We start from the raw sequence: 14,131 nt of genomic DNA on the forward strand, positions 1-14,131 counted from the left end.
ACTGGCATTAAGTCCCATCCCAACTTAAAGGGAATTTCTCATCCTACTGGAGCATAAAACAAGGAGTAATTAGTTTTAATGTATCTACAGGCTCTTCAACAGAAAAGAAAAATCTCCTACCCTTGGCTCTCCTTGGTGGGACCAAGCCTCATTAAGGTTCTAGAAGTTGAAAAAAAAAAAAGGCAGATGAAAAGAAATGTGCTTTGTGTGTGTGAGAGAATTCCCTCTGTGCTTTACTTTTACCTGCTTTTCTCTCCTGGGGACATGTTGGTCCCTTTGGGTGTTCTCCCTTCAGAAGACTGGTGGTACAGAGCAGAGCTGGGTGTGTTTGACAGAGCAGATGCTCCACAACAGCAAACAAGTGCCAGAGGATCCTGCTGGGATGTGGCAAAAAGGCTCGTGGAGCTGGGGGGAGAGGTGGAGAAAAGGTTTGTGGAGCTGGGGGGAGAGGTGGAGAAAAGGTTTGTGGAGCTGGGGGGAGAGGTGGAGAAAAGGTCTGTGGAGCTGGGGGGAGCTGGAGCACTGTACCTTACTGGAGAGGTGAGGCACCCAGGGAAGTCCATCCCTGTGCCAGCTTTCCTTGGCCATGTCTGCAGAAATGTTAAGTGCTATTTTTCACTTCTCATTCGCTTGTTTTTGTTTCTTTTCCCCTCCTGGTCCCATTCCAGGACTGTTGAGTGTATGAGGATGCAAGTAAAGGGACATTCTCTGTTGCCTTAGTTTTGTCAGTTGGAAAGCTTCAAAAGTTAATATTTACATGAAATGTTCCACAATTCATCTTGCTTGGTGCCTTGTTTGTTTAACATATTGAGGTGATGGCTGTATTTATTTTTCTAAACTATTTGCACCTTAAGGTACTTCAATTTTAACAAACCCCATCATTCTCCAAGCCCTTATCACAGTTGTTAAAGATTTTTTCACTAGTTCTATAATTACACCCTTTAAAAACATGTATAGGTATTTCTCACTTCAGGACAAGAAAAGGCATTTTAACATAGATGTTTTTTAGAGTGAGTAGAAAATCAGACTTTTTGCTGGATTTTGGGCACTCTGAGGGGTTTCAGAATAAAATACATTTCAGATGCTCCTGAAAGCATTAGAACATTCAATTCCATAGACCAGTTCTTCAGCCTGCAGAGATCACTGCAGCATCAGGGGTTTGTACCCCGTGCACAGCCTGACCAAGTGTGTTCTCCTCGGGATTGCTGAATTCCTGGGCAGCTCTGCGGGTCTGGGGTTGGCTCCTTGGGCTTCCTCTGTGAGGGAGGTGAGAGGTTCTCAGCACTGGCTGAGAAGGAAGAGCAGCACTGCATGAAATAACATTCTAATCAGAATTCCCTCCTCACTTAAACTCTGTTTAGACGGACAGTTAATTTATCTCTGTTTAAGTGTGGAATCAATCCATCCATCAAAGCCAGGAGAGCTAATTAGCTGCAGTCAGAGCAGCCCAGCCTGGACACACTGCTGGGTATGGAATGCCTTAGAAAACTGCCCAGGGACACAAGGAACTCTTCCCTGCACGTGCCCCAAAGCTGCCCCCGAGGCTCAGCCAGGCCCTGCTGCCTCTGCAGGCGCTGGCTTAGCCAAGCCTGGCTCACACAGTGCTCAGGGATGAGAGGATTCCCAGAGGGAATCCAGGCCAGTCCCTTCCCCTCTGGCAGAGCCCGAGGTGGAGGAACATTCTGCACGTGCAAGGGGAGTCTGTGGGATGGCAGACTGAGCCCAAAACGTGGGCACTGCCCATGGCATCCCCCTCAGCTGGGCTGGACCCCAGCCTTGACTCCTGGCTGGTGCTGGTGAGGGACATCCCTGCAGAGGAGGGGTTTGGGGTGAGGATGGATCCATTCCTCGGGATTGAGGCTCCTCCATGCTGAGCCTTTGGAGTGATTTGTGCCCTTGGTGCTGGGGGGATTCCCCCAGTGCTGCTCTTGCAGCAGCCCCTCTGAGCTGGCTGGGGACGGTGCCATCCCTGGGCATTGTTTTCCAGCCAGTCCCTGCACCCATTAAACTCGGTGTCCATTAAATCCCAGCCATAAAGGGCCTGATGCTCCATTTGCCACGCTCCAAGCCAGCCTGCAGTCTGGGTTTTCCCGACACATGTTCCACGTTAGCTGTTTTCATTGACTATGAATCCATAAAAATCCATGTGGAACAGAGGGTACCCAGTGCAGCCATGTCTGCCTGACTCCTTCCCATTCTAATTGGGTAGCAAAGCTGTTTAATAGAGTCTGTGGAGTCTGTTTAACTACATTCTGCCAGAACAATGCTCTATTCATGTTCTCAACAGAACACTAGTGATTGGACTAATATCTTTAAACTAGAAAACAAGTCTTAATTGGAACAGATGCTGCAAATACCGATGCAAATGGCCAGCTCTGGTGTGATCAAAACCAGGTCCAGTCCATTGATTTGTTTTTAATAGCAGCTTTCATTTTTTATTAGTGTACACAAACCTCACTAACACTATACAAAAAGTCAGTAACAATATTCTGAAAAATCATCTTGTTTAAAGCAGACTCAGCCCTGCATTGTTTCTGGCAAGGTGCTGTTAAAGGGTTTCCGTCCTGTTTTGGCAGATCAGGTTACTGAAACACTCTTCTCCACTTTCTTCTCTTCCAGAGTTTGAATAATCCTGGTGATTTTCATAAAAAAGCTCTTGCTTTTTACATTTAATCTTGCTTATTACATTTAATAACCTGTTTAGATATTCACTTACGTTGCAAACAGACATCCAGGTTAGATTAGGCTGAATAAACCCCCAGTCCTGGTGAGGATGTGTGTGTTAGGTGGGGACTGGCCTGCTTTTGGTACCTGCTGGAGCAGAACACAGCCACTCCCAGCCAGGGACCTTCTGCCATGGCATTTTTTGGCCTGGGCAGGCCCTGAGATATTGAGAATATGATGCTTTTTATGCTGAGAATAAAAACCTTCTGGGATTTTTCCAGAACAAATTGGTTTTGTCTTGAGGATGTGTGAGCTATTTGATAGTAGCAAGAATATCAAAACCACTCAGAGCAGAGAGGAATTTATTATGGCACACCTGGCACTGGGGGTAGTTTATGGGTCTGTGTAGGCAAATATTACCTCAGTAGCTGCTACTTAGAACTGGAAAATATTTACATGTATATGTCTGTGTGTACTGGTGGATGTTTGACTGCAAGGATAAGATGCTGTTTCAGTCAAAATCCAAGGAGGCACTGCAAGCAGGAAAAGAGCAGGAGATGGCTCTGGTCCCTGCTTTCAAATCTGTGGCTTTGTACTGGTTTTTATTTTGAGAACTTGGTCTCCTTTGGCTTTGCAAGTGAATGAAGAGGCTTTTCAGACGTGGGGGGGTGTTCCCTGCTGCCCTGGGGAGGCACAGCCGAGGGTGTGGGTGTGGCACGGGGAGAATGACCCCAAGATGTCCCCAGTTGCAGCTGGTTTGGAATCCAGAGGGCAGTGCTGGGAGCTGTTTTGGGGGTGCAATGCTTGGATTTCAGGCAGTGGGAGCCTGTGAGGAGGCTGCTGCATTCACCCCCATCCAGAGGTGATGGACAGGGTAAATCCCAGAGGGGGACAGGTTGGATCCCAGGGGATGGACAGGCATTGTGAGCCCCAGCTGTGCCAGATGGAGGGAACCCACCCCCTCAGGGTGCTTTGAGGTGTCCCAAACACAGCAGGCCTGTAGCCTGGCTGAGCTCCTGCTGAGCTGCCAGCTGAGCCAGCCCAGCTCCTGGCACAGGCAGGGCCAGGGGATGCTCTGTCCTGGCACAGGCAGGGCCAGGGGATGCTCTGTCCTGGCACAGGCAGGGCCAGGGGATGCTCTGTCCTGGCACAGGCAGGGCCAGGGGATGCTCTGTCCTGGCACAGGCAGGGCCAGGGGATGCTCTGTCCCGTCAGGGGTGTTGAAAAGACATTTGAGGAGGGCTGGGCATTGAGGGGGTGAAAACAAGGCTCCTCTCCCGACCTCCCACAGGTCTGGAACCTGGAGGGGTTCCAGGAGGGGCATCCCAAGAGATACCTGGCCTCCTCGGGGAAAGGAGGACTTGTCAGTCACCCCAGCACTGTAAGGGAACGAGGGGAACTCTGCACATTTACCCAAAGAAAATTCAGGTTTGTGGCTCGGTGTATCAGAAAAGAATCTTCTCCAAAAGGGCTGCTACAAAACCATCAATGGCAGCAGGGAATTGAGGGGCAGTGGGGAGGTGTTTGAAAGTTGGTCTCCTTCTTGATACAAAAAAACTTTGATTTAAAAGCAGCTCAGTACAAAAGCAGTAAATTTCTCCTTTTATTCTAAAGAACATACAGAATTCTATAGGCTTATAGCCAAAGAACTGGCTTGGATTTAGGTAACCAGTTTAGTTAGTTAATGTGTGAATGTATGAATTGATGAAGCCTACAGAAAATTCTTCAGAGGCTCTAAAATAAATGATGCTCTGGATGGATTTGGTGAGCCCTGTTACTTTTATTTAGCTCCAATACTGCTGTAGGTGTGTGTAGGAAAAGAAAAAAAACCTGATTATGAGCAGCTTGCTGACAGTCACTGTCACTGCCTTAGCTTTCATTTTGCTGATTTTTGTGCTGAAAAATATGGATAATTATGGTTTACCACACTCCTGAGCTCTTTGTACCATGGCCAGCAACAGGAGTTGCTCCAAGCCCCGTCCAACCTGGACACTTGGACACTTCCAGGGATCCAGGGGCAGCCACAGCTTCTCTGGGCAGCCTGTGCCAGGGCCTCCCCACCCTCACAGGGGAGAATTCCTTCTCAGCTTAAGGCCATTCCTCTTACACTTTCCTACTCCAGTTCTGAGCCAGCAAATCCAGGAGGGCTTTTGCAGGAGGGGAGTGCAGAAGGCTTTTCACCAAAGCCAGGCTGGGAACCAAGTCCGATGGTAACTTGGAAAAACATGGGTTTTTCCTCTGAAACCACTTCCTTCTTTCACAGGGGCTGGACCCACCAGCCAACAGCACTCAAGCAATAACCATTTTGAAATATAAGTGAAAATTAAAGAGAATAAAGATCCCTGAGCCCTGGGAGCTGTGAGGAAGGCAGAGGGTGGGGAGTGCTGTCCCTGCTGCAGGAGTGGGACTGAGCTGTTGAATCGCTGAATTAATCAAACCCGACCAGCCAGGCTCCCCCTCCCCGGGTGCTGAAAGCAGCCCGGGGTTCTTGCATTGTCTTGATGGTTGCACTCTGCTCCCAGATGGGCAGATGATAATGTTGGAGATGATTTACTGCCCTGCAGTCGGTGTTCTGGGAGTTTGTGGAGATCAAATCACACAGTGAGCTGGAAAATCCTGCCCGTTGTGGCGGCTGTTCCGCGGCTGCTGCTGCCAGTGGGACCCTCCTGGCATGAGGGGGAGTCTGCCCTGTTCAAACAGCAGTGGAGGCATCACAGTGTAATCCCTCCCATCGTTAGGCCAGTTTTGCTAGAGAGGAAAAAACACCCACAAATAATAATGTAAACGAATAAAATTAGTTTTTTCCTCGCTGTGTTTACTGAAGAGCTCCCGGTCCCGTGGGGAAGGAGCCTTTGCAGCACTGTGAGGTGTAATTGTGGATTCCTCCCCAGTTGTCTTTATTCCTGAAATTAGGTGCCTTCCTGACAAGGATTTCCTGGGCCAAGTTTATTAACCTCTCATCTGCAAGCTCAGGGTGAGGGGTAAAAAAATCAGTGCTTGGGAAGGACAATTTTCTCTTTAAGTGGCTCCTGAGATTTTAGTTTTGGAATTAAACTTCTTTCGCAACACATCCCAGACTGCAGAGTTCTGGGCTGATTTTGCAATCACTCTTCTGGTTTTAATGATCTTTGTTTGGTACAAAAAGAATTTGAGTTGCTACCTAAACATCCCAATCCAAATCTAAACAGAAGAATCAAATGTGAGGGTTTGCAAATATTCAAGGGAAACCCTTCCATTTCTATCCAGAGACAAATCTAATAAGCTGAGAATAAATTAATTCTACCCCAGCTGAAACCAGGACATAATCTGGTTACTTTTTATTAAAGGAATTTTTGGTGACTACCATGATCCTCCTGATTACACCCTGATTTTGCCTAAAGAAGTTCCCAATTGCTCATGATTTTTCAGCCAGGGGGATCTGTTCCTGCACTCATCCATCTGCATTAGGTGCTTTTCCGGTTTCCATAGTAACTGGGCAATTTAACATATCTGGCCTTACAGTATCTTACAGAGAAATACCATGTCCATTTTATAAATGTGCAGCCAGAGGTGCAGGGAACAAAGTGATTTGCCCAGGGTTACAGAGTTCATCTGCAGCTGAATAGGGTAAGAACATTGCTTTTTCCAGGGCTCCAGGAAAAAGCCTGAGCTGCCAGGCTGGCTGTTCCCAGGGAGGTGTTTGCTGGATCAGATCAGCTGAAGGTTGTGTCCCAAGTGTTCTTTTTCTCAGACTTGGAAAAGAGACTTTCAGAGATGGAGAGGTTGGGGTTTGAGCGGCGTGGGGCAGAGTGAGTAATGAAACAAGAAATCAGAACTTGCACGTAATGTATTCCTGTGGCATGCCAGCCACATTCCTGGGATAAATAACTCCCAATGAATAATTCAACCAGCGTCATCAGCAGGGCACAGCAACGGGATTGGTTTCTAATCATTTGGCCTTTTCCTTCGTGAAAAGTTCAACCCACATTCAGGCCCTGGTGTTTTCCAGCTCGGGATCTGGGTTTCGCTTGTGGCTTGGCCAGAGATGGCCCAGGGTCAGGTTTGTGCTGAGCACCCTCACTTCTCCTTAAAACCTAAGGAAACTGCAGGGATTTGGCCCCTTACCTGGTGCAAGTCAAAGCCACCCTTCAAAAAAAAAAAAAAAATGCACCCAGAGTCTCAAAACCTTGTGAAAATAGGAAAACATTGAAAGCTGTTGAGGAATCCTGGATTAGCTGAGCACACACCGAGGAGGGAAAGGCTGGTGGCCTTTGGAACAACTTCTCACATTAATTTTCTTCCAATGCTGACAGCTTTGATTTATTGCCTTGAGGCTGGTTAGAAAACACCCAGACATGAGTGAAGCCAGGAGTTATGGAAAGAAAAGGGAAATATGGTAAACACAGTGATGGATAGCACTGGTACAGACACTGCTGTGCCCCCAAACGTTGGCTCCCAGTGAGGATGGGTGCAGAGCCCTGGCAGCACTGCCTGGAATTGCTCCCATCAGACCCACCAGAGAGGGAGCTTCTCTTGGGATTTGCTGCTTTATCAACTGCCAGTGAAGTTGTGGTGGTGATTTCTGCATCCAAGGGGGTGTTTGAGATCGAGCTGATCACTGGCTGTCTGCGCTGGGGGAAAACCAAATTTGCAAGTGCTTCCTCCTCAGAAATGAAACCAGCTCAGTCTTTCCCAACAGGAATTTGGTGAAATCATTTAAGGAGATTTCTCTTGGCCACCAAAATTGTTTGCTGAGGATCCCTGGCTGCTCAGGGCTCTCCCAGCCCTTTGCTGTATCAAATTCCTGTTTACAGAAGAAGAGCTGGTCCTGCAAACCCAAACGAAATAGCTGAGGAGCAACAACATCCTGAAAGTTGCCTTTAATTTCATCAATGGCTTTAAATATTTAGAAAGCACAATGTAAACATGTTTAGAGCAGGCAGACAACCTCCTGGATGCCCAGAATTGTTGGGATGTACAAAAACGAGGCGGCTCTGGGGGTGTGGAGCCCTTTCAGACTTTCCACCGAAGTTACATATTCCCGTGTTGTGGCAGCTCTTCCTCCAGGCAAAACCATTGGCAGCACATCCCGAAATGTTTCTCATTAGCAAACTTTTCATAACCTCCCAAACTGCCCCGTGGGTGCCAGCTGGAGCTGCCCTTGGCCGGGGGCTCCCGGGCTGTTGGTTTGGCCGGACCGGGAGGATGTTCCGGACCAGCTCCAGGGACAGGGGACTGGGTTTGATCCGAGGCCCTGGCCCAGCTCCAGGGATCCTGCACACTCCATGGGAATGCTTTCCACTTGTCGCTTCCATCCCTCAGACCCAGCTTTTGGCAGTTTGCTGCCCAGCCCGAGTCCCGCAGCCCTCGGACACGGAGCTGGTGGCACTTGGCCCTTAAAGTAACAATGAGATTCCAGAGCAGCTCAGGGAGCATTTAGTGCTGAGTTAACAGCCTGCCAAGGGTGAGAGAGCCCTGCTTTCCCCTTTTACCACTGTACAGCCTCAAAACTCCCGGCAGCTCTGATTTCTCTGCCAGAGGCTCTCACCTGCACGGACCTGGAGCCGGGGGGTGACCCAGCTCTCCCAGCTGGGAGCAGGTTTTGGGGCTTTGTGCCACCCACTCACCCCAGAGTGCTCTGAGCAGGGGGTGGTGCCCTTGCAGGATGACAAGAAGTGCTGTTCTGCTGTAGTTTCCATGCCGGATGTTGGTATCTGTGCTGGGAGGGGTCGGTGCAGCCCGGAATTGCCGGCTGGAGATGCAGGAGGTGATGTGGGAGGAGGCTGCAGGGGTTTAGGGGTTGGGCACTGCAGCAGCACAGAGCTGGAGAGTTATTTCAGAGTGCAGTCACAAGGCCTCCGTTCTTCCAGGAAAGGTTAATTTGTGGGTGGTGATTGGAGCCCAGGTTAGTGAAATTGTTTAACCTGATTCAGAGCATTCAGAAAATTAAAAAATATAAGTATTTCCTGGACTTCTCTTCGTTTTCAAATAATCCAGACTATTACCTTAAACATATAATTTTTCAACCAAGACTTTTGTTTAGGCACAGTTTATAGCATTTCCTAGGTATAGATCTTATCTGCTTTTCTCCAGCATGGAAAATAACATGTGAGCTCTGAGTAGTTCTCAGATGCTGAATTCTAAAACATTGGGATTAAATTTGAGTCCCAGTGGGTCCCGCACCTTCCCAGTTGTTCATCACTCGCAGGGTTTATTACATTTTAGATGATACTGTTAAATCCAGCCACCCCTGGAGATGCTGGTTTGACTTTGTGAGTCTGAAGAGCAGAGGACCATGGAAGAGCCCCCAGAGCTGCTCCAATTTAGCAACACAGTAATTTAAGTTTCCTTTAAAAGAACTACGATTGGAACCTTGTTTACATTTCAGAATTACTTTGCAAATTTAATTTCCCTTCCTCCATATCTTTTAGGACTCCAAAAATCTCCTCTTGCTGCAGCTTAAGCCCATCTCCAGCATGTGGAGATCAGAGGGAAACGTGTGGCCAGGGAGGGCTGAGCTCCTGGAGCTGCCCATCCCTGGGCTGAGCCCCAACAGGGATCCTCACACACACCTGCTGGGCTGCAGCAGGGAAAACCTGGGCTGCAAGGAAAACTCAAAAGGAAGATTTGGGCCATGTGGAGCCCATAAAAATGAAGGCAAAATGTTTCAAAAGTATATGAAATCCAAAGATAGGGTTGGGGTTTTTTTTAGATGTTTCAAAAGTGTTGAATAGTAAAAAAAAAAAAAACTCAACAGGAGTTTAAATAAACACAGGCAAGTGAGTCAGCAAGAAGATATAAAATCATCAGGAAAGGCTGAGTTTGTTTTAATACAGGGATTACTGTAAACACTAGGAGTGCATGGTAACAATTTGTAGCCCATGTGTTTTGAAATATCATAACTGGTGTCAATAAACACATTAAACTTCGACTTCAAAGAGCTCTGTGGATGTTTGGAGTGTCAGGAAGACATTGCAAAACAGGGATTTGGGATGGAAACGTGTATGGGAGCAATCAAACACAGCTCCAGTGTGAGGAAAGGGATCTTGTCAAGCTGTTAGAGTTAAGCATCTGTGATGGTGATTACTGCTTCCTACACCCAGAACTGCTCCCAGCCCCTGAGCTCCTTCCCACTGTCTCCCTCTCCTCCCAGCCTGACCTGCTGGGAGGTTTGTCTCTCCCACCTGCCCTGTCTCACTTCCATGGCTGGATCCTTTGGAGCAGGGTTTGTTTCTCCAGCCAGGAAAAGCCCAACTGTTTCAGGCACTGTCTCACTGGGAAGCATCAGCTGGGTTTGGGTCTGTACCAGGATCACTTTTGGCACATCCCCACGTTGTCCCCACAGGCTGATGGGCTGAGTGGGGGACAGAGCTCCTTTGTGTTTGCAGTGCTGTGGGAATTACGTTATTCCCACATTTCCAGTGTGTCTCTCAGCTCTGAGTCTGCCCTGACACAGCTCTGGCCGTTCCCAGGTCCTGTGGCTGTCACGGAGAGCAGGGATCGGAGCTGCCCCTCGGGAGGAAGCTGTGCAGGACCTGCTGGCTCGTGAGATGGATGTGCTGGTCTCAGCCCAGTTCCTCTGGTGTCTCTCCACAGCTCTCAGAAAATGAACCATCTTTCCATTCCTGAACGAGATCTTGTCACATCAGCACGAGGTGAGCACGAGGTGTTTTTGGTGTCTCACATTGTCTCATCTGTGAATTCAATTTACTGCACTCCAGCTAAACACCAACAGCCATTTCCCTTACTGCACACAGTCCCCAAATTAATTCACACATGCCCTTTTTAAGGTGAGGTGTGACAGAACCAATCTGAGGGAACAGATGAGCATTCCCGTGTCCAGGTTTAATCATCCCAGTCGATATTCCCTTGTTTTAATGCTCAGCCTCATGTTCACAGGGGAGCCCCTCCCTGTGCCCCATCCATGTGCACACCAGCCAGGATCAAATGGAGCTGGAATGGGATGTTTGGAACAACCCCTGGAACGCCGAGGGCGCCTGTTGGCATTAATAGAGCAGCGTGTGTGGGACATGGAGCACACACTGGGAGGATGTTCCCAGCTATTGAGGGGATGGGGATGGTGCTGAGGTGGCAGTAGGGTTGACATTAACACCAACCTGCTGGAATGGAAGCAGGATGGAAACAACAGACACGGAGCTGGTGTTTGTCTGGGGTATGAACATCCCTGTGCACAGAGGGCACTTGCCTGCATTTCAAATTGCTGCTTAATCCCTGTCTTTGTCTGGAATGTGCCCCTGGTTCATAACCACCTCCCTGCAGCAGTTGGCACCTCTGCCATGGGAGCTGCAGGAAAGGGTAATTAAGTTTAATAGGAGCCACCCTTGCTTTGAAGCTGCCCTGGCTTTAGGGCCACAAGGAGAAGCAATTAAACCCCGGCAGCCACGGATTCCAGCTGAAGGTATAGAGTGATTTATTTATTTTTTTAAAGGAAATTTCCCCTGTAAACGGATTTGGATTGTCAGATCTGATTGGATTCAAAGCTGCAGAAATTTCCTTCTTTGGGAAATCTTCTCTTGAAGCCAAATGAAATTACTATTTCACTTTTGTGATTTTACCAAAAATCAGTCTTTAAATTAAGTAACAAGGACAGGGAAAAATATTCCAGAATGCCATAATCAGTGCCAAAGATAGTTCTGACTATTTCAGCATAATTCTTGGGAGTTTCCCATAAAGGATCAGTTGGAAAAGGTCTCATTCCAGTGCAGACATTATTTGGAAAAGCAAACTGGTAACTCAGTTAATACTTACAGGGAGGTGAAATTGTCCTAATTTTCACCAACCCTCGGAAATATTTGCAGAGTCTCAGCTAAGCCAGAGGCACATGTGAAAATCTCATTGTTTTTCATCTCTCTTCCCCTCCACGGAGTTTCCAGGTGTGCACACACTGCAGGGATGCAGTAACTCCTGCCTTGGAGTCCTGTGGGGAGCAGCACACCTTCTCCAGTGGGAGATTCTTCCCTCTTAAGGTTTCTGGGATACCTGGGGTTCGTGTTTTAAACCGGCTCTCCCGTTATTTTTGACCTCATTAAAAACGTTTCCTTTAGAAACCCAGCAAAACCCCAAACAGAATCCAAATATAAATCAATGCAAATGCAATTACTGTAACCGACCTTCCTCTGTGCCTCAGGGTCTGGAAAAATCCATTGATTCTCTGCTGTAATTTATCTGGGAAGTAAGAACACCCCATTTCACTTCCAAGTCCGAGCCCTGAGTCAAACGCTCCGGATCCCGGTGCAGCTGCAGGGACTGGGAGTGGGGAGAGATGGGAATGAGGAGCACTGGGAATGAGGAGCATTGGGAATGAGGAGCACTGGGAATGAGGAGCACTGGGAGTGAGGAGCACTGGGAGTGAGGAGCACTGGGAGTGAGGAGCACTGGGAATGAGGAGCACTGGGAGTGAGGAGCACTGGGAGTGAGGAGCACTGGGAGTGAGGAGCACTGGGAATGAGGAACACTGGGAATGAGGAACACTGGGAATGAGGAGCACTGGGGCAGCAGTGGAGTGGTGCCCATTTACCACAGGAGGATCTGGAAGGTTCTGGAGATGCTCTGCCCCAGCAGCAGTGGGTCAGCCCTGGCCAGGATGGCTCCGAGGTGCCAGGAATCTGCACCCGGATCTTGGGACGTTGTCTCTGGTCCCTCTCTTGGGTCATTTCTACTGTTGTGGGACACCCCAAACGCCAACTGGTCATGTCTGGGGTGAGTCACGACGACTGTTCTGTTGTGGAAGGAAGTCAGACCTAAAGGGGCGTTTTGTCTTTTGCTTTCCCAGTGGGAACTGGGGAAGTGACATCCTGGGATGACATGGAGAAGGTTTGGAGACACCTGTATGGACAAGAACTCAGAATGAAGCTGAGAGGCCAGCCCTGCTGAGCCAGACCCCCTCAGTGCTTTGTGCCATCAGGAACAGGAGGGTGAGGAGGTGTTTGGGTGTGTCTGGGTGCCCTGTCCCTGCTCTGCCAGTGCCACCATCCCTCTGTGCCCCTGCCCAGTTGTCAGGGAAGTACAGGGGAAGCTGTGCTCTACTGCCTTAGATCTCTGCCAAAATATACAGGAAAAGCCTGAAAAGCTTGTGTGTGTGCATTCTCCCTGATGGAAGGGCTGTCAAGGCAGAAGGCCAGATATTCCCAGCTCCTGAAGTGCCCACAGAGGCAGAAATCCCAGGGCCAGGGGTTGGGAGGAACCGCCCAGCGTTGTGAGCAAATCCAGCATCTAAATCCAACATCCCCAGGAACCTGCTCAAATTGGGCAGGTTGACTCTCTCCCAAGGTTTCAAGGAGAGGCTGCTGACCAACACAACTCATGTCCAGGCTGGATGTGCTCCATGTGGATTGGTGCTTCCACGCTTGGCAGTTTAAGAGCATTCAGGAATATGTGGATTGCCAGGGGAGACTATAATGAGGTTGGACCAACAGTACTCCTGAGAAAATGCTTTTGAACATTTTGGTGGGACCATCCAGGATTTTTTTTAAGTGCCAATCTGAACAGCTGGAGAGCAGTTAATAAATCAGTACAAAAATAATTGATTTATAGTAAGTGATTTTATAGCTTAGTAAAGAAAGGTCCCTTGTGCATTGGGTTGAAGAAAGAGTCCTTGTTCAGAGCATTTTTGCCATCCAAGATGTTGGTTTTAATTCTAGAAATGTGTTGATCCCTGCTAGAACTGCAAACAGTTTGTCAGACTTTTAAACACTTGAGAAGGAGCCCCTGCACTCCTGTGCCCGCGGGGACTGGCTCTGTGCCACTCCCTGTAAACTGCCAGGGAGGGCAAAGAGACCTCTGAGGGGGAACCAGGGGCTGCTGACCCTTCCCCATGGCCCTGGAGGTCTCCTGGAGGAGCCCGGGGGGGGGGGCTGGACTTCTGCAGTTGTTTTTTTATTCAGGAAAAAAGTCGATCTGGTTGTTAAGGCAGAGCTCTGACCCCCAGAAGATCTCTGTGCTATTGGTGGGATTTGCTGTGTCACATCCCATAAAACATCGCCTCTGTTTGTCCATCTGTGGGGTTCCACCAATATTCCAGCAGAGGGACTATGTGAGACTAAGTTTAGATAATATAATGTTCATTAAAGTTAGTAAATTAGAGAGCACAAGGTGAAAGGTGTCTGGTTTGGGTGGATTTTTAGAGCACTCCTGAGCCAATGTTTTGACGTCAGGCATCTGAGGGATTGGTCCTGAGCTGGCATGGATCCTCTTGGGGAAAAGCTGAATCCATTAGGAGAAAGTGTTATCCCTCTGCCTCCTCACTGAGCCCTGGGGAAAGGGATGACCCTGCAAACTTTTGCTGGAATTACTAAACAAATCTGCCTTGTGAGCTCGGTGTTTATAAATAATCCCACCAGTGTAAATACCCTGGCTATGGGATTGGATTGCCAAAGTGAACTATGAAATTCATAACAAAGGTGTGAATCTTCAGCAATGAAATCTGCATTCAAACAAACAGCTTGAAAACTCTCTATTTACAGGGCTC

The sequence above is a fragment of the Pipra filicauda genome, unplaced genomic scaffold (assembly GCF_003945595.2).
Source record: "Pipra filicauda isolate LSUMZ 115617 unplaced genomic scaffold, ASM394559v2 scaffold87_size3191425_pilon, whole genome shotgun sequence".
Taxonomy (NCBI): domain Eukaryota; kingdom Metazoa; phylum Chordata; class Aves; order Passeriformes; family Pipridae; genus Pipra; species Pipra filicauda.